The following is a 22,557-nucleotide window of genomic DNA, read 5'->3' as shown; positions in this document are numbered from 1 at the left end:
AGCTCTGACCCTGTGCCTCATGGGAACAGTCCAGTCCGAACTACCAAGCCATGTCTTTCCCAGACCGGAATCAAGCATCCAAGGACCGGTTTCTGGCTATCAGCCTTCATTCAGCCTGGATAGCTTGACTCCAGTGGTGTGGAGAGCCTGGGACTCACGTCTGAGCATACCCAGCAAACTCGGGGTGAAAATTGCAAAAAACACAGTTGATGGACAGAATGTAGAATAATGTCATACATTCACCCCAGTACAAGGATCTGGGCCTAAATCCATCGTTTTTTTGCACTCCACACCACCCTGGGTTAGACACTGGCTATATGCAAATCAGCTCTGACCCTGTGCCTCATGGGAACAGTCCAGTCCGAACTACCAAGCCATGTCTTTCCCAGACCGAAATCAAGCATCCAAGGACCGGTTTCTGGCTATCAGCCTTCATCAGCCTGGATAGCTTGACTCCAGTGGTGTGGAGAGCCTGGGACTCACGTCTGAGCATACCCAGCCCACTCGGGGTGAAAATTGCAAAAAACACAGTTGATGGACAGAATGTAGAACAATGTCATACATTCACCCCAGTACAAGGATCTGGGCCCAAATCCATCGTTTTTTTGCACTCCACACCACTCTGGGTTAGACACTGGCTATATGCAAATCAGCTCTGACCCTGTGCCTCATGGGAACAGTCCAGTCCGAACTACCAAGCCATGTCTTTCCCAGACCGAAATCAAGCATCCAAGGACCGGTTTCTGGCTATCAGCCTTCATCAGCCTGGATAGCTTGACTCCAGTGGTGTGGAGAGCCTGGGACTCACGTCTGAGCATACTCAGCCCACTCGGGGTGAAAATTGCAAAAAACACAGTTGATGGACAGAATGTAGAACAATGTCATACATTCACCCCAGTACAAGGATCTGGGCCTAAATCCATCGTTTGTTTGCACTCCACACCACCCTGGGTTAGACACTGGCTATATGCAAATCAGCTCTGACCCTGTGCCTCATGGGAACAGTCCAGTCCGAACTACCAAGCCATGTCTTTCCCAGACCGAAATCAAGCATCCAAGGACCGGTTTCTGGCTATCAGCCTTCATCAGCCTGGATAGCTTGACTCCAGTGGTGTGGAGAGCCTGGGACTCACGTCTGAGCATACCCAGCCCACTCGGGGTGAAAATTGCAAAAAACACAGTTGATGGACAGAATGTAGAACAAAGTCATACATTCACCCCAGTACAAGGATCTGGGCCTAAATCCATCGTTTTTTTGCACTCCACACCACCCTGGGTTAGACACTGGCTATATGCAAATCAGCTCTGACCCTGTGCCTCATGGGAACAGTCCAGTCCGAACTACCAAGCCATGTCTTTCCCAGACCGAAATCAAGCATCCAAGGACCGGTTTCTGGCTATCAGCCTTCATCAGCCTGGATAGCTTGACTCCATTGGTGTGGAGAGCCTGGGACTCACGTCTGAGCATAACCAGCCCACTCGGGGTGAAAATTGCAAAAAACACAGTTGATGGACAGAATGTAGAACAATGTCATACATTCACCCCAGTACACGGATCTGGGCCTAAATCCATCGTTTTTTGCACTCCACACCACCCTGGGTTAGACACTGGCTATATGCAAATCAGCTCTGACCCTGTGCCTCATGGGAACAGTCCAGTCCGAACTACCAAGCCATGTCTTTCCCAGACCGAAATCAAGCATCCAAGGACCGGTTTCTGGCTATCAGCCTTCATCAGCCTGGATAGCTTGACTCCAGTGGTGTGGAGAGCCTGGGACTCACGTCTGAGCATACCCAGCCCACTCGGGGTGAAAATTGCAAAAAACACAGTTGATGGACAGAATGTAGAACAATGTCATACATTCACCCCAGTACAAGGATCTGGGCCTAAATCCATCGTTTGTTTGCACTCCACACCACCCTGGGTTAGACACTGGCTATATGCAAATCAGCTCTGACCCTGTGCCTCATGGGAACAGTCCAGTCCGAACTACCAAGCCATGTCTTTCCCAGACCGAAATCAAGCATCCAAGGACCGGTTTCTGGCTATCAGCCTTCATCAGCCTGGATAGCTTGACTCCAGTGGTGTGGAGAGCCTGGGACTCACGTCTGAGCATACCCAGCCCACTCGGGGTGAAAATTGCAAAAAACACAGTTGATGGACAGAATGTAGAACAAAGTCATACATTCACCCCAGTACAAGGATCTGGGCCTAAATCCATCGTTTTTTTGCACTCCACACCACCCTGGGTTAGACACTGGCTATATGCAAATCAGCTCTGACCCTGTGCCTCATGGGAACAGTCCAGTCCGAACTACCAAGCCATGTCTTTCCCAGACCGAAATCAAGCATCCAATGACCGGTTTCTGGCTATCAGCCTTCATCAGCCTCGATAGCTTGACTCCAGTGGTGTGGAGAGCCTGGGACTCACGTCTGAGCATACCCAGCCCACTCGGGGTGAAAATTGCAAAAAACACAGTTGATGGACAGAATGTAGAACAATGTCATACATTCACTCCAGTACAAGGATCTGGGCCTAAATCCATCGTTTTTTTGCACTCCACACCACCCTGGGTTAGACACTGGCTATATGCAAATCAGCTCTGACCCTGTGCCTCATGGGAACAGTCCAGTCCGAACTACCAAGCCATGTCTTTCCCAGACCGAAATCAAGCATCAAAGGACCGGTTTCTGGCTATCAGCCTTCATTAGCCTGGATAGCTTGACTCCAGTGGTGTGGAGAGCCTGGGACTCACGTCTGAGCATAACCAGCCCACTCGGGGTGAAAATTGCAAAAAACACAGTTGATGGACAGAATGTAGAACAATGTCATACATTCACCCCAGTACAAGGATCTGGCCCTAAATCCATCGTTTTTTTGCACTCCACACCACCCTGGGTTAGACACTGGCTATATGCAAATCAGCTCTGACCCTGTGCCTCATGGGAACAGTCCAGTCCGAACTACCAAGCCATGTCTTTCCCAGACCGAAATCAAGCATCCAAGGACCGGTTTCTGGCTGACAGCCTTCATCAGCCTGGATAGCTTGACTCCAGTGGTGTGGAGAGCCTGGGACTCACGTCTGAGCATACCCAGCCCACTCGGGGTGAAAATTGCCAAAAACACAGTTGATGGACAGAATGTAGAACAATGTCATACATTCACCCCAGTACAAGGATCTGGGCCTAAATCCATCGTTTTTTTGCACTCCACACCACCCTGGGTTAGACACTGGCTATATGCAAATCAGCTCTGACCCTGTGCCTCATGGGAACAGTCCAGTCCGAACTACCAAGCCATGTCTTTCCCAGACCGAAATCAAGCATCCAAGGACCGGTTTCTGGCTATCAGCCTTCATCAGCCTGGATAGCTTGACTCCAGTGGTGTGGAGAGCCTGGGACTCATGTCTGAGCATACCCAGCCCTCTCGGGGTGAAAATTGCAAAAAACACAGTTGATGGACAGAATGTAGAACAATGTCATACATTCACCCCAGTACAAGGATCTGGGCCTAAATCCATCGTTTTTTTGCACTCCACACCACCCTGGGTTAGACACTGGCTATATGCAAATCAGCTCTGACCCTGTGCCTCATGGGAACAGTCCAGTCCGAACTACCAAGCCATGTCTTTCCCAGACCGTAATCAAGCATCCAAGGACCGGTTTCTGGCTATCAGCCTTCATCAGCCTGGATAGCTTGACTCCAGTGGTGTGGAGAGCCTGGGACTCACATCTGAGCATACCCAGCCCACTCGGGGTGAAAATTGCAAAAAACACAGTTGATGGACAGAATGTAGAACAATGTCATACATTCACCCCAGTACAAGGATCTGGGCCTAAATCCATCGTTTTGTTGCACTCCACACCACCCTGGGTTAGACACTGGCTATATGCAAATCAGCTCTGACCCTGTGCCTCATGGGAACAGTCCAGTCCGAACTACCAAGCCATGTCTTTCCCAGACCGAAATCAAGCATCCAAGGACCGGTTTCTGGCTATCAGCCTTCATCAGCCTGGATAGCTTGACTAAAGGGGTGTGGAGAGCCTGGGACTCACGTCTGAGCATACCCAGCCCACTCGGGGTGAACATTGCAAAAAACACAGTCGATGGACAGAATGTAGAACAATGTCATACATTCACCCCAGTACAAGGATCTGGGCCTAAATCCATCGTTTTTTTTGCACTCCACACCACCCTGGGTTAGACACTGGCTATATGCAAATCAGCTCTGACCCTGTGCCTCATGGGAACAGTCCAGTCCGAACTACCAAGCCATGTCTTTCCCAGACCGAACTGAAGCATCCAAGGACCGGTTTCTGGCTATCAGCCTTCATCAGCCTGGATAGCTTGACTCCAGTGGTGTGGAGAGCCTGGGACTCACGTCTGAGCATACCCAGCCCACTCGGGGTGAAAATTGCAAAAAACACAGTTGATGGACAGAATGTAGAACAATGTCATACATTCACCCCAGTACAAGGATCTGGGCCTAAATCCATCGTTTTTTTGCACTCCACACCACCCTGGGTTAGACACTGGTGATATGCAAATCAGCTCTGACCCTGTGCCTCATGGAAACAGTCCAGTCCGAACTACCAAGCCATGTCTTTCCCAGACCGAAATCAAGCATCCAAGGACCGGTTTCTGGCTATCAGCCTTCATCAGCCTGGATAGCTTGACTCCAGTGGTGTGGAGAGCCTGGGACTCACGTCTGAGCATACCCAGCCCACTCGGGGTGAAAATTGCAAAAAACACTTTTGATGGACAGAATGTAGAACAATGTCATACATTCACCCCAGTACAAGGATCTGGGCCTAAATCCATCGTTTTTTTGCACTCCACACCACCCTGGGTTAGACACTGGCTATAGGCAAATCAGCTCTGACCCTGTGCCTAATGGGAACAGTCCAGTCCGAACTACCAAGCCATGTCTTTCCCAGACCGAAATCAAGCATCCAAGGACCGGTTTCTAGCTATCAGCCTTCATCAGCCTGAATAGCTTGACTCCAGTGGTGTGGAGAGCCTGGGACTCACGTCTGAGCATACCCAGCCCACTCGGGGTGAAAATTGCAAAAAACACAGTTGATGGTGATCCAGCGGGCTATAGAAAATATATCATAAACTACGCTACCCAATTTCATAACCTATAAACAAAATTCTATACTATATATGGACCCATTTATGAACCTGATATATTTTGGGCCTACTGAATCAGGTGGTCAAAATAAATCTATATACACATTATTTACAAACTATAAACATTTTATACATTTGCAGAAAGAATATTGTCATTAGAATAAAACCCAATTATTTAAATGACCACTATAGGCGACGTGATCTAGCTAAAGGTAACCTATACTTCTAAATAACCAAGACCAGCTTGTTTGTCAAAAGTAAGATTTTATTTTCTAAATTATGGTATATATATTGTAAGTTTTATAAATGAAATTTATTTGCAATAAAGCAAGCATGATGGTAAGAAATAAGAAAAGTACAATTTAAGCAATTGAATCAATTTAAAGAAATTATATAAAGTTTAGCATTTCTAAAACCTATTTCCCTAACTGAGCTAAATAGACAGAAATTAAAATAAAGTTCTTTGAGGATTCTTACGTGCTCCACGCAAAGTCCAGCAGCACATCACCCTCATCGGAAAGTCAGAAAGCAGCAGCCAGCCCAACCCTAAGGGCATGACTTTTTATACCTTTCTACGCTAACTAAACTAGCAAAGGAAAGTTTTCAGAAATACTCGACGTCCCATTGGCTGAGAGTGACAAGTGACATGTCACCCGATTCTTAAAAAGTTCCACAAAATCATGTCTTACAAAGACCATTGTCTCTTCCACGTGAAGCCAGAGGCTTCCTGCGATTGCAACTTTGTTTTAAGTCATCCTCGCAGCTTCCATAGTCTTATAGTGCAACTTCCGCGGATGCCAAGTTAAGGACTGACAAAAAGTTCATTTTCGACCTTGGCCATGTCCGACAGAATGATGTCAGCTCATCAGTTTTTGCTTTGTGAATGCAGCTTCAATAAACATTTTAATTCAGAATGGGCGTCTCGTGACTTTCTGCAGAAATATGGATTAGCTCTTTTTGTGCGGCTCAAATAGCTAGGCCTCAAAAGCAGGCAACTTATGATTTCTAGTATAAAACAAACACAAGAAAAGTATTAATGTAAGAAATAAAGTATATTCTGTATCCACCCCATGGTTTACTAAATAATTAACCCACCCGATTAATCAAAATGTTACCTAGCCATTGCAAACAAATAAAGCAGCGTTTATATTTACCAGTCTCCGTTTTTCTATGAGACCCATATGCACCTAGAATAGTAGAAATGACATCACACAGACAAGAAAAAGCAAAACAAGCACATGCTTATTTTAAGTATGCAGCAGTTAGTAATGACAAAAACGAAAACAATAAATTATTTTTTTATTTTGCACGAACAAAAAGATGCAACATTTATGCACGTTTATGAGCACACATGTTAGTCCCCCCACGTGTAAAGTTTAATCTAGGTTGTATTAGCACGACATATCACAAATCATTAATAATTTTATTCATGTTATGGAAATGTGACTTTGCGAGTTTAAACAAAATTTTGTTTTCTATCTCGCTCCATCAACTCCCTCATCTGGTGATTAACAAATCACCACACCAGCACTCAAAATTTTGGTAAATTTAATTTATAAGAAATCGATTCAAATTCATTGTATTAGTAAACCTAAAAGTCTGTTTCAGCATAATCCTTGCAATTAACATGACGCTCTCTATGTAACTCCTGCAGCTCAATCTCCCTTTCCTCTTCTTTTCTGAGTTTATAGATTCTCTTCTTTTCTCTCAAATGCTTCTTTCTTTTATGCAACAAACAACCTACTTTAGTCAAAATAAAAATGAATACTATTATAATCAAAGGTGCCAGGATCTTGCCAAGAATTGAACTTCCGATATTATGAAACCAGTTTTTAATTGCTTGAAACCTATTTGAAAGTTTCCCAGTAAAATCTTCTTCTTCTAAAGGAATTATTTCAGAATGCATTTGTGTAATATTCTTAATATACATTTCAATATTTTTACTTTCATCCGGTATATATGTACAGCAATGTTGGACATGTAAAATGCCACAGACTCCTCCCTCTTTTGCTAGGAGTATGTCTAAAGCAAGACGGTCTTGAATTACCATGGATCTAATTGCAATAACTTCAACATTCACTAATTGAAACCCATCAGCAGTGTCAGTTGATAATCTATCAACTATAGTGGACAATTTTCTGATTCTCCCTGCATTTAGGGTTATACCAACAAAAGGTATTACAGCTTGAAAAATATCTCCCAGAACTTCAGTAAAAGTTTCTCTTTTAGCTCTATTTACATAATTATGGATTTTAAATAATCCTTCTGAATCTCTGTCAACATGAAACACTTTAGGAAAAACAATTCCCACATAACAAGTTCCATACCAATGGTCTGGAAGGTTGTAGTAGGCTTTATCACCACAAACAAAATAAATTCCAGGAAAGATAGGATCTTTTCCACCTTTAAATCCCCAACCTCCCATAATCTGATAAGTATCTTCACAGTTGCTTGCACCTACAAAATAATTATCAAAAAGTGTGTTATCTCTTCTAATGCAAAGTTTTCCACTAACAGGTTTGTCTATGTGAATTGCAATATTTTCAAGCATTTTGCCATTTAGTTTCTCATCCTCTTTTTGCCAGAATGATGACTTAGTCTGCTTGACTAATTCATTTCTCTTATAAATTGCTCTTCTCTCCTCAACCATATTCAGAAATTTCTTCCCTTCAGCACTTAATTTACATGTTAGATTATTCTTATAAGCATACTCATAAGTGAGTTCATTAGTAACAAGGAAATATTCTCTCAATTGTTTAGCTTTCTTATGCTTATTTAAAGCATTATCAATCTTGACATTAGCAAAAATCTCATCATAATTTGAATAGTAATATTCTAAACGACCAGTTTGATAAAATAAACTAGTTAATACACTACATGTAACAGCATAAGTGAGAGGAAGCATATTATATGTTACTCCCTCAGAAACAGAAGCGGGTAACTTAACGCATACATAACAATCCTTTGCATCCATTACCTTTACATATTCACTCAAAAGCTTTGTGAAAGTATTACTTGAAAAATCACCTATTGATTTATCTTGATGAATGTTAGGCTGATGATCAATAACCTTTGCAGATGCACTATGTTTAGTTTGGCTATCCAGAGCTTTGCTTGTTATGTTAACTTTGTGTAATTCTCTATTCATTTCTAAAGGTATGATCACAGCTAGTACCAACCAGAGCAGAACTAAAATGAGCAGACACACCAGAGTCATCTTACAGCATCTTTTAAAAACAGAGCATTTTGAAGTGCTCTCCTTAATGTAAGGCATTTTTAAGTTAGTTTTAGCCTCAAAAATAAAATTAAAAATAAATTTTAAAATTTATATACACCCCCCTTTTAAAATATATTTTTCTTTTATAACCCTAAACAAGATTTCTTCGACCTTATGTCATACATAGGTTTTCTTCTACTAGACAGTTTTTCTTCGACCTTGTGTCAACTAACAGGATTTCTTCAGCCTTATGCCAATTTAATAATTTTGTACTTCAATCATTGTCACTAATTTCTTGGATTTCGTTTTCTTCTTCACTACTATCATATATGTCTATAACAGGTGGAATTACTAAGTAAGTCCACTCAGGAGACTTGTATTTCTGGTTTGGTCTAATTATTCTCTTCCCTTTTCTCGATATCACTTCTATTTTCCTCCCAACTCCAACTTCTTTTCCAGGACTCTTTTGACTACTTATTTCTTCAACCTGTTCTATTGGCTTTTTGATTAATCTCACTCTCAACCTTCCACCAGGCCAGAAGTCTGCTTTTCTCACGTACTTTTTCTTTGGTTCAGAATTATTTGATTCTGACTTCCAAGTCCTTTTCTTTCCGTTTTCACTTCCACCTTCCACGTCACTTTCCTCAGTTTCGTAGTCTGAAATTTCAATTGACTCAGGAACTTCTCTATACGGCAATTTCACTCCTTCAGGAACTTCACTTTGTCTTCCATCACTGGTACTCGGTAATTCGTTCTCCTCCTCTTCCTCAATTACCTCTAGCTTCCCAGATTTCGGATTTTTGTTCCTTACTTCAGAGTTTGTTCTCTGCCTTTCGATACTCTCCTGGTCTGAAACTTCTTTCGGTTCAGCTTCTTTGTCTTCAATATAGACAACCGAATCCTCAGTTATCTTTCCTTTTAACAGATTCTCTTCACCTTCAGAATCTATTTCAATTATTTCTAAGTCTTTTCTTGTCAGATTTCCATTCACTGGCACAGTTTCCAGATGTCGACTTCCTTGTCGATCTTCAGAATCTGGAATTACTTCACCTTCTGTTCTGTCTTCTGCTTCAGAATCAGAGTCATCTGTTGTATCACTTTCAACATCAGAATTCTCAGGAGTTGGTATTGGAATAGTATGACTTGGATGAATCCAGCGTTTCAATCCTCTGCACTTTACAGCATTAGTAGTGATCAAGATTACCTGCCTAGGTTTCTGCCATCTAGGAGATAGACAATTCCTCCTCCGATGTACTTTCGTTCTGACCCAGTCTCCAGGTCTCAGATCATGTGTCAAAACTTTGTCATTTGATTGTGCTTCAGTTCCCACCTGATTAGATACAGAAGTTACCATATCAGATAACCTTTTACAGTAATCCAAAATTGCACTGTCATTTATGCTCAACAGTTTACCTACAGGTACAAAAGCTTGCCTCATAACTCTTCCCATCAAAATTTCATGAGGACTCAAACCTGTCTTTTTATCTGGTGTACTTCTTATTGACATCAAAACAAGTGGAAGAGCATCAGTCCACTTAACTCCTGTCTCTAGACACATTTTTCCAATTCTGTTTTTGATAGTTCCATTTATTTGTTCAACTACACCTGATGCCTCTGGTCTGTATGCACAGTGTATTTTCTGCTCAATGCTCATAGCTTCGCAAATTAACTTCAACAGTTTGTTATCAAAATGACTTCCTCCATCACTCTCAATAGTAACTGGAAAACCGTACCTTGGGATGATTTCTCTTAGCATTAGTTTTGCTACTGTAATTGAATCACAATGTCGTGTAGGAAAAGCCTCTACCCACCTTGAGAATAAGCATACAATTACAAGTACATATTTCAAACAGTTGTGTAAGGGCATTTCAATGAAATCTATTTGTAACCTGGTGAAGGGACCACCCTCTCGACCAATTATTCCTGTCCCCACCACTGATTTTCTGTTTGGATTCATTTGTTGGCATGATAAACACCTTTGACAAAAAGATTCTGCAATGGTTCTAAACTTGGTATTGAACCATGTTTCTTTAAACAGTCTGACCATAGAATCTCTTCCTAAATGTGCAGGACCATGATATAATCTGGCCATGTCAGAAATCATGCAATTTGGTAAAACTACTCTGCCATCTTTGTAAACCCACACTCCATCTTCATCACGTTGTCTACAATCTGATCTTAACCACTGGTCTTTTTCTTCATCATCTGCTTCGTTTTGTAAATCTCTAATCTCATTCCATGTTTCTACAACAGTTGTTAGCATTAATGAATTTGAATCAGTTTCTGTACTTCTATTCCGATTGTAAGAATAATTTTTCCTTGCGCAGTACTTTGCTGTTTCATCTGCGAAGGCATTTCCTTTGGAAATATAATCAGTCCCTCTAGTGTGTGCTGCACACTTGACTATGGCAATTTCTTTTGGCAATTGTATTGCTTCAATTAATCTTCTAATGAAAACTGCATTTTTAATTGGTGATCCTGTTGATGTCATGTATCCTCTCTGTGACCAGAGTTGTCCATAATCATGCACAACTCCGTACCCATACTGACTATCAGTAATGATGGTAACTCTTATATCTTTTGATATTTCACATGCACGAATTAAAGCAATCAATTCAGCCACTTGTGCTGAACGAACTCCTTCAAGACATGATGCTTCTTCAACATCTTCGACTGTACAAACTGAGTATGAAGCTTTCAAGACACCACCTTCGGATCTTAAGCATGAGCCATCTACAAAGTAGACAAAATCCGATTCAGGCAAAGGTCTGTCTTTGATGTCTTTTCTTGGTTTTGTGCAGAATTCCATGACATCTAAACATTCATGTTCTGTCTCGATGTCATCAACAATTTCAGAATCAGGCAGTAATGTAGAAGGATTCAGATTCAAACATCTTGAAATCGAAACATTATCTGCTCCTAGTATGATTTTCTCATACTTTGTCAATCTGCTACTTGTTAAATGTTGAGTCTTACCTCTTGTCAGTAATATTTCAACTGAATGAGGCACAAAAACTTTCACAGGAAATCCCATAATGATTCCTTCACTTTGTTCAAGACTGATACTTGTAGCTGCAACTGCTTTTAAACAACCTGGTAATGCTTTTGCAATTGGATCAAGAACTGCAGAAAAATATGCAATAGGTTTCTTTAGGTTTCCATGTCTCTGAATTAACACAGATAATGCACATCCTTCTCTCTCACTGCAATACAGTTCAAAATCTTTCTCATAATTTGGCATACCCAAAGCAGGAGCTTGGCATAAGCTCTTTTTCAAGTTTTCAAAAGATTCCATCTCAACATCATTGAGAATAATTGGATCTTTTACATCTGATTTGGTCAGTCTTTGTAGTGGTTTCGCAATTACTGAAAATCCACTTATCCATTGTCGACAGTAACCTACCATTCCCAGGAACATTCTGACCTGTCTTTGTGTTCTTGGCGGTAACATTGCTTGAATCATTTTTATTCTCTCTATTGTTACTTGTCTTTTTCCTTTTGCAATTCTGTGACCAAGATATTTCACTTCCTGTTTGCAAAACTGTAGTTTTGCTGGGGACACTTTATGTCCTTCTTCTGCAAGGCGATTTAACAGAATTATTGTGTCTGTTACACAATTTTCTCTTGTCTTTGCAGCTATTAACAAATCATCAATATACTGCACCAACGTAGACCTACCTGGTAAGTCTAAATCTTCTAATGATCTTTTTAACAGTTCGTTAAAGATTGAAGGACTTTCTGTATAGCCCTGAGGGATTCTTGTCCATCCAAGGGTCTTACCTTGGAATCTGAAAGCAAAGATTTCATAACTGTCTGGGTGTAGAGGAACAGTAAAGAATGCATTGCAAAGGTCAATGACTGTGTACCATTCAGCATCATATGGAATCTGAAATAGAATTACTGCTGGATTTGGAACCACAGGACAACATGGAATGACAATTTGATTAACTTTTCTCAAATCTTGTACGATCCTAAATGTTCCGTTAGCCTTTTTAACTCCCATAATTGGTGAATTACAAGAGCTACTCTTCATTTCTTTCAATACACCTTGCTTGATTAATTTTTCAATTACAGGTGTAATACCTTCAATTGTCTCTGTTTTCATTTTATATTGTGGAGTGTTTGGAAATTCTATTCCCTGCTTCAATGCAATTTTAACAGGATCTACGTTTTTCATCAGACCCATCTCATTCCCAGTAAAATCCCATATTTCAGATTTCACTGTTTCTTTTAGCTCTTCAGGTAAATCTTTTTCTTCAAATGCAGGAAACAATTTTGTTTCTTCTGCTTCCATCATCATCATTGTCATTCTGTACAAACCATCTTCCTCCATTGTTTGTAACTCAACTCCTTCAGGAGAACAATATATTCTGCAATTCATTTTACATAGAATGTCTCTACCTAATAGATTTACTGGACTACTATTACAAACCACAAATCTGTGTTTGTCTCTGTAATTTCCAATTTCAACTGGTACTGGATCAGTTAAGTCTGTTTTAATTTGCTGATTACTTACTCCGACAACTTGGATGGTATCCCCAGAGAGAGGTAGGTTTTCAATTTCCACTGATCTAACAGTAGAACGGGTAGCACCAGTGTCCACTAGAAAAGTGATGTCTACATCATTAACTTTCCCGTTTACATAAGGACCAGTCTGGTCAACCTCAAGAGTGGCTCCAACAACACACTCTTCCTCCTCTCTCGGGCACCGTCAGCAATAATCATCAGAATCACTGTCTTGGCTTTCTGTTAATAAAAATTGTTGTGAAGCATTTTGCATTTGAACCCTTTGCTGCTTTTGCTGTTTTTGTGGTTTTATTACCTGTTCACATCCCTGAAATCCCACTTTTGGATTATATTTTTGAACTCCCCCACAATTCGGAAAAGGTGGTTGTGGCAACTGGTCCTGACGATTATTCACCTGTTGTTGTTGCTGTTGTTGTAATTGTCGCTGAATATTAAATTCATTTAACCCCTGTTGCATCTGTAGCTGTTGCTGCACGTTAACACCATTCTGCATCTGTGGATTCAATAAGGGATTCTTTAAGTTTCTAGGAGGATGAGGACACTCGTCCCTCCAATGTCCAATTTCGCCACAATTAAAACAAGGTAATCTTTGTTTCAGCTCTTCTATCTTTGGACTAAATTTCTTTTGGAAATTATTACCTTTAAACTTTCCTTGTATCTGGTTCGTATTTCCAGTTTGAACAAAATTAGTGTTTTTATTTCCCATGCTGGCAATCTGTTGCTCAGCTACCTTTACCTGTGCCCACATGGCTTTCTCCTTTAGCTTCTTCTGTTTTACTTCTAATTCATCGCTACAATATTTTGCCTTTCTCAGAATATCATCAATAGATAGTGCTTGCCATCCGACAATACTAGTTCTGATCATTTCTCCAATTTCAGGTTTTAGTCCATAAACAAATCTATAGATAAAATGACTCATGTCTTTCTCATCTAATTTTTCATAACCACTGTATTGTTTAAAGATTAATAGTAGTCTTTCATAAAAAGAATGAACTGATTCTTTTGTTTCCTGCTCTGTTCTTTCTATTTTAACCCAATCAACTTCTTTGGGTGGAATTTTGTTTTTCATCCAAACAATTACTTTCTCATAAAAATCCATTACAAGTGGATTTGGGGCACCTGTTTCTTTGATTCGCTCAGGTTCTGTTTTTGGCCAACTAATAGATATTTTACATTCTGTCCAAAGATCAGATGGAACAACAATGTCAAAAAATCCATCCAAATCAATCCACAGAACTTTTGACACTTTGATAAATCTATCGACTTGCCTGTACCACTCAACAGGTTTCTCTCTTAATTTAGGAAAATCATTTGTGAATAACAGAATGTCTTGTCTCGACCATGGTACATGAACATATCCTCCACCTGCAACTTCTCTCATTGGAAATTGTTTTGACATTCTTTCTAATCTTTCATCTTCCTTCCTTTTAGTCCATTTCACTCTCCATTTGTTCAGTTCTCCTAGCTTTTTGATATAGACAATTAAATCTTTAATGTGAACTATTCTTCCCATTGAGTTCAAACTCTCAATGTCGCTTTCTGAGAAATCTAATCTGTAATGTTTTGCAAAATTCTTTTGTTTACTCACATCGATTTCAAGTTCTGCAGCTAGATCCTCTAATTGATCATATTTATTTTTCGTTTTCCATTGAATACTTTTGCAAATGAATAATAGTTCATCATCCCGATAGTAATTTAAACTATCTGGGCCAATTGTTCCAATTATTAATTCTTCTATATTCGCTTTTAATTTGGCCACATCAAGCTTTGGTGTAGTTACCCTGACTTCAGGACTTCCTACATCTGACATAGCACCCATTGGTGTTTTTGGAGATAAATCCTCATTAAAGGTTAAATCAGGCATTCTCGATCTAGAAGTGTTTAATTCTGTCAAGTCTGAATAAGATTTTTCAGCAGGCTTTTGAATTTCTGTATTTAAAGGAATAGTTAATCCAGTTTTGTTTGTATTTCTTTGATCAAATACAGGCTGAACAGGACCTATTGTTACTGGAACTGTAACAGCTTCCATGCCTTTTGTCATTCTTTTGATTAATTCTTCTTTAGACCTTAAGTATTCATTATAATCATCATCCTCAACATTTCTTGTCTCTCTTGTATAATCTTTTGGAGGTTCCCTTGCTCTTGGAGTCATTGAAAAATGTCTACCCTCATTTCGAGCATTCTCAAATTCTGATCTTCTAGGAGTTTCAGTGATTTCACAATTATTTGGATAAAGTTTAGGAGCTTCATTAATTGGAGGTGCACTCGGTGAAGTTTCAGTAGAAACCACCGGAGTAGACCATGATCTAGGAGGTCTCAAAGGCTGATTAGGCTGTTTATTTCTAGCAGTTGTATATATTTCTTCCATAATTGCATCCTCAGATTCACTTTCCATAGATTTTCCTGTAGGAGAACCCATTACCATTTCATGAATTAAATACAATCCTTCACTCATGTTTCCCTGTCTCCACATTCGCAATCTATCTTCATGAGAAGCCAAAACACCATCGTTTTTAGTATAGCGTTTCCAACTGTCGAACCATAACACAGTATGATATCCGTATTCACCTTCCATGTACGCTGCAGGTGTTTTATACTTATGAAGTAGTTTACCACCTCGCGTTTCGATTTTCTTGTCAGGTGAAAATAAATTCTTAAATTTCTGAAATAATGTTGTCCTTTTCTCAACATGTTTAAAATGATAACTCATTTTTAAAAGTTAAATTTAATTCACAAAATCGTTCGTAAAATATTTCCGGGATGTTCTGCAAAACAACCAATCCGTACGCGAAACACACTAACAAGCCAATGGCGGTTGAGCTACGTCAGTTTCTTGCTCAACCAATAAATTTGGAGAATTTCTGAAGGACCAATCAGCTCACAGGCCGTCAGAGACTCAGGAGCCAATCAGAATACAGCTTGTGACGTAGGTCACCCAATCCCAGCGCGGCTCTGTGACGTACACAGCAGCTGCGGTTTCTCACTTCTCACTCCTGGCGCTTACCCCTCCTTCACAAAATCTTTTCACAGCGCCATTTTAAGAACACTTTTCAGTGTAAATTAATTCTTAACAATGACTTATAAAGACAACATCTGTTCGTTTCACTAATTAGGATAGTTTACATACATTCAAGTATCCACACTTCGGAATAGACGGCGCTATTCACACTAAGGATAATATTCAATTGTCAGTAGAGTAACCTTACCCCACCCTTCTAACACGTATAATTATGAACTCGCTTTGCTCTGAACCCACCGCGAAGTGAAAGTTCTAAGAGTTCCACTTGAACATAAAATACAACTCAAACTCGCACTCTTACACGGAAAATTCCCTAAATTCAAACACACACGAAATTCGTACAGGACTCTCACCTGTTTATAAAAATCATGCACCGTTAGCAAAATAACGACGTTATCCGTACAGGGCTCTCACCTGTTTATAGATATGAAACATGTACCCGTACAGGACTCTAACCTGTTTATAGATAATCATGCACCGACGTTAAATTTTACCCTTCACTCAAGCTCGGATATAACTAATACTCTCATCACAGTGAGTTTTATGGAAGGCGCTTTGTCCCTATTCTCATGCTGCTTTGATTTCTTAGAAAATCCTCACTATACAAGATTCAGACCTAGCCCTAAAACTGTGTTGCTCGGCGACAACACTATGGTACACGGCGATACCTCTTGTGATACTCGGCGATATCACTACAAACGAACAGATGGCTTGCGTGACTAATTTCTCGCCACACAATCTATACCGGTATAGCTTACAGATAGGCACGAAAAACGAACTTAACAAGTGTTAAAACATTAATCCTATTTGCATACCATGACGCAATCCTTAGCAACCAACATGTTACCTTGGTTACCCCTTAGCAACCATCAATTTCTGCTACCAGATAATTGATCCAGCGGGCTATAGAAAATATATCATAAACTACGCTACCCAATTTCATAACCTATAAACAAAATTCTATACTATATATGGACCCATTTATGAACCTGATATATTTTGGGCCTACTGAATCAGGTGGTCAAAATAAATCTATATACACATTATTTACAAACTATAAACATTTTATACATTTGCAGAAAGAATATTGTCATTAGAATAAAACCCAATTATTTAAATGACCACTATAGGCGACGTGATCTAGCTAAAGGTAACCTATACTTCTAAATAACCAAGACCAGCTTGTTTGTCAAAAGTAAGATTTTATTTTCTAAATTATGGTATATATATTGTAAGTTTTATAAATGAAATTTATTTGCAATAAAGCAAGCATGATGGTAAGAAATAAGAAAAGTACAATTTAAGCAATTGAATCAATTTAAAGAAATTATATAAAGTTTAGCATTTCTAAAACCTATTTCCCTAACTGAGCTAAATAGACAGAAATTAAAATAAAGTTCTTTGAGGATTCTTACGTGCTCCACGCAAAGTCCAGCAGCACATCACCCTCATCGGAAAGTCAGAAAGCAGCAGCCAGCCCAACCCTAAGGGCATGACTTTTTATACCTTTCTACGCTAACTAAACTAGCAAAGGAAAGTTTTCAGAAATACTCGACGTCCCATTGGCTGAGAGTGACAAGTGACATGTCACCCGATTCTTAAAAAGTTCCACAAAATCATGTCTTACAAAGACCATTGTCTCTTCCACGTGAAGCCAGAGGCTTCCTGCGATTGCAACTTTGTTTTAAGTCATCCTCGCAGCTTCCATAGTCTTATAGTGCAACTTCCGCGGATGCCAAGTTAAGGACTGACAAAAAGTTCATTTTCGACCTTGGCCATGTCCGACAGAATGATGTCAGCTCATCAGTTTTTGCTTTGTGAATGCAGCTTCAATAAACATTTTAATTCAGAATGGGCGTCTCGTGACTTTCTGCAGAAATATGGATTAGCTCTTTTTGTGCGGCTCAAATAGCTAGGCCTCAAAAGCAGGCAACTTATGATTTCTAGTATAAAACAAACACAAGAAAAGTATTAATGTAAGAAATAAAGTATATTCTGTATCCACCCCATGGTTTACTAAATAATTAACCCACCCGATTAATCAAAATGTTACCTAGCCATTGCAAACAAATAAAGCAGCGTTTATATTTACCAGTCTCCGTTTTTCTATGAGACCCATATGCACCTAGAATAGTAGAAATGACATCACACAGACAAGAAAAAGCAAAACAAGCACATGCTTATTTTAAGTATGCAGCAGTTAGTAATGACAAAAACGAAAACAATAAATTATTTTTTTATTTTGCACGAACAAAAAGATGCAACATTTATGCACGTTTATGAGCACACATGTTAGTCCCCCCACGTGTAAAGTTTAATCTAGGTTGTATTAGCACGACATATCACAAATCATTAATAATTTTATTCATGTTATGGAAATGTGACTTTGCGAGTTTAAACAAAATTTTGTTTTCTATCTCGCTCCATCAATGGACAGAATGTAGAACAAAGTCATACATTCACCCCAGTACAAGGATCTGGGCCTAAATCCATCGTTTTTTTGCACTCCACACCACCCTGGGTTAGACACTGGCTATATGCAAATCAGCTCTGACCCTGTGCCTCATGGGAACAGTCCAGTCCGAACTACCAAGCCATGTCTTACCCAGACCGAAATCAAGCATCCAAGGACCGGTTTCTGGCTATCAGCCTTCATCAGCCTGGATAGCTTGACTCCAGTGGTGTGGAGAGCCTGGGACTCACGTCTGAGCATACCCAGCCCACTCGGGGTGAAAATTGCAAAAAACACAGTTGATGGACAGAATGTAGAACAATGTCATACATTCACCCCAGTACAAGGATCTAGGCCTAAATCCATCATTTGTTTGCACTCCACACCACCCTGGGTTAGACACTGGCTATATGCAAATCAGCTCTGACCCTGTGCCTCATGGGAACAGTCCAGTCCGAACTACCAAGCCATGTCTTTCCAAGACCGAAATCAAGCATCCAAGGACCGGTTTCTGGCTATCAGCCTTCATCAGCCTGGATAGCTTGACTACAGTGGTGTGGAGAGCCTGGGACTCACGTCTGAGCATACCCAGCCCACTCGGGGTGAAAATTGCAAAAAACACAGTTGATGGACAGAATGTAGAACAATGTCATACATTCACCCCAGTACAAGGATCTAGGCCTAAATCCATCGTTTTTTTGCACTCCACACCACCCTGGATTAGACACTGGCTATATGCAAATCAGCTCTGACCCTGTGCCTCATGGGAACAGTCCAGTCCGAACTACCAAGCCATGTCTTTCCAAGACCGAAATCAAGCATCCAAGGATCGGTTTCTGGCTATCAGCCTTCATCAGCCTGGATAGCTTGACTACAGTGGTGTGGAGAGCCTGGGACTCACGTCTGAGCATACCCAGCCCACTCAGGGTGAAAATTGCAAAAAACACAGTTGATGGACAGAATGTAGAACAATGTCATACATTCACCCCAGTACAAGGATCTGGGCCTAAATCCATCGTTTTTTTGCACTCCACACCACCCAGGGTTAGACACTGGCTATATGCAAATCAGCTCTGACCCTGTGCCTCATGGGAACAGTCCAGTCCGAACTACCAAGCCATGTCTTTCCCAGACCGAAATCAAGCATCCAAGGACCGGTTTCTGGCTATCAGCCTTCATCAGCCTGGATAGCTTGACTCCAGTGGTGTGGAGAGCCTGGGACTCACGTCTGAGCATACCCAGCCCACTCGGGGTGAAAATTGCAAAAAACACAGTTGATGGACAGAATGTAGAACAATGTCATACATTCACCCCAGTACAAGGATCTGGGCCTAAATCCATCGTTTTTTTGCACTCCACACCACCCTGGGTTAGACACTGGCTATATGCAAATCAACTCTGACCCTGTGCCTCATGGGAACAGTCCAGTCCGAACTACCAAGCCATGTCTTTCCCCGACCGAAATCAAGCATCCAAGGACCGGTTTCTGGCTATCAGCCTTCATCAGCCTGGATAGCTTGACTCCAGTGGTGTGGAGAGCCTGGGACTCACGTCTGAGCATACCCAGCCCACTCGTGGTGAAAATTGCAAAAAACACAGTTGTTGGACAGAATGTAGAACAATGTCATACATTCACCCCAGTACAAGGATCTGGGCCTAAATCCATCGTTTTTTGCACTCCACACCACCCTGGGTTAGACACTGGTAGTTCGGACTGGACTGTTCCCATGAGGCACAGGGTCAGAGCTGATTTGCATATAGCCAGTGTCTAATCCAGGGTGGTGTGGAGTGCAAAAAACGATGGATTTAGGCCCAGATCCTTGTACTGGGGTGAATGTATGACATTGTTCTACATTCTGTCTATCAACTGTGTTTTTTGCAATTTTCACCCCGAGTGGGCTGGGTATGCTCAGACGTGAGTCCCAGGCTCTCCACTCCACTGGAGTCAAGCTATCCAGGCTGAATGAAGGCTGATAGCCAGAAACCGGTCCTTGGATGCTTGATTCCGGTCTGGGAAAGACATGGCTTGGTAGTTCGGACTGGACTGTTCCCATGAGGCACAGAGTCAGAGCTGATTTGCATATAGCCAGTGTCTAATCCAGGGTGGTGTGGAGTGCAAAAAGATGATGGATTTAGGCCCAGATCCTTTTACTGGGGTGAATGTATGACATTGTTCTACATTCTGTCCATCAACTGTGTTTTTTGCAATTTTCACCCCGAGTGGGCTGGGTATACTCAGACGTGAGTCCCAGGCTCTCCACACCACTGGAGTCAAGCTATCCAGGCTAAATGAAGGCTGATAGCCAGAAACCGGTCCTTGGATGCTTGATTCCGGTCTGGGAAAGACATGGCTTGGTAGTTCGGACTGGACTGTTCCCATGAGGCACAGGGTCAGAGCTGATTGCATATAGCCAGTGTCTTATCCAGGGTGGTGTGGAGTGCAAAAAAACGATGGATTTAGGCCCAGATCCTTGTACTGGGGTGAATGTATGACATTGTTCTACATTCTGTCCATCAACTGTGTTTTTTGCAATTTTCACCCTGAGTGGGCTGGGTATGCTCAGACGTGAGTCCCAGGCTCTCCACACCACTGGAGTCAAGCTATCCAGGCTGAATGAAGGCTGATAGCCAGAAACCGGTCCTTGGATGCTTGATTCCGGTCTGGGAAAGACATGGCTTGGTAGTTCGGACTGGACTGTTCCCATGAGGCACAGGGTCAGAGCTGATTTGCATATAGCCAGTGTCTAATCCAGGGTGGTGTGGAGTGCAAAAAAACAATGGATTTAGGCCCAGATCCTTGTACTGGGGTGAATGTATGACATTGTTCTACATTCTGTCCATCAACTGTGTTTTTTGCAATTTTCACCCCGAGTGGGCTGGGTATGCTCAGACGTGAGTCCCAGGCTCTCCACACCACTGGAGTCAAGCTCTCCAGGCTGAATGAAGGCTGATAGCCAGAAACCGGTCCTTGGATGCTTGATTCCGGTCTGGGAAAGACATGGCTTGGTAGTTCGGACTGGACTGTTCCCATGAGGCACAGGGTCAGAGCTGATTTGCATATAGCCAGTGTCTAATCCAGGGTGGTGTGGAGTGCAAAAAAAGATGGATTTTGGCCCAGATCATTGTACTGGGGTGAATGTATTACATTGTTCTACATTCTGTCCATCAACTGTGTTTTTTGCAATTTTCACCCGGAGTGGGCTGGGTATGCTCAGACGTGAGTCCCAGGCTCTCCACACCACTGGAGTCAAGCTATCCAGGCTGAATGAAGGCTGATAGCCAGAAACCGGTCCTTGGATGCTTGATTCCGGTCTGGGAAAGACATGGCTTGGTAGTTTGGACTGGACTGTTCCCATGAGGCACAGGGTCAGAGCTGATTTGCATATAGCCAGTGTCTAATCCAGGGTGGTGTGGAGAGCAAAAAAACGATGGATTTAGGCCCAGATCCTTGTACTGGGGTGAATGTATGACATTGTTCTACATTCTGTCCATCAACTGTGTTTTTTGCAATTTTCACCCCGAGTTTGCTGGGTATGCTCAGACGTGAGTCCCAGGCTCTCCACACCACTGGAGTCAAGCTATCCAGGCAGAATGAAGGCTGATAGCCAGAAACCGGTCCTTGGATGCTTGATTCCGGTCTGGGAAAGACATGGCTTGGTAGTTCGGACTGGACTGTTCCCATGAGGCACAGGGTCAGTGCTGATTTGCATATAGCCAGTGTCTAATCCAGGGTGGTGTGGAGTGCAAAAGAAACGATGGATTTAGGCCCAGATCCTTGTACTGGGGTGAATGTATGACATTGTTCTACATTCTGTCCATCAACTGTGTTTTTTGCAATTTTCACCCCGAGTGGGCTGGGTATGCTCAGACGTGAGTCCCAGGCTCTCCACACCACTGGAGTCAAGCTATCCAGGCTGAATGAAGGCTGATAGCCAGAAACCGGTCCTTGGATGCTTGATTCCGGTCTGGGAAAGACATGGCTTGGTAGTTCGGACTGGACTGTTCCCATGAGGCACAGGGTCAGAGCTGATTTGCATATAGCCAGTGTCTAATCCAGGGTGGTGTGGAGTGCAAAAAAACGATGGATTTAGGCCCAGATCCTTGTACTGGGGTGAATGTATGACATTGTTCTACATTCTGTCCATCAACTGTGTTTTTTGCAATTTTCACCCCGATTGGGCTGGGTATGCTCAGACGTGAGTCCGAG

This window comes from Lissotriton helveticus, chromosome 2_1, assembly GCF_964261635.1.
Source record: "Lissotriton helveticus chromosome 2_1, aLisHel1.1, whole genome shotgun sequence".
Taxonomy (NCBI): Eukaryota; Metazoa; Chordata; class Amphibia; order Caudata; family Salamandridae; genus Lissotriton; species Lissotriton helveticus.
The sequence above is the reverse complement of the archived record's forward strand: the minus strand, read 5'-3'. Positions refer to the sequence as shown.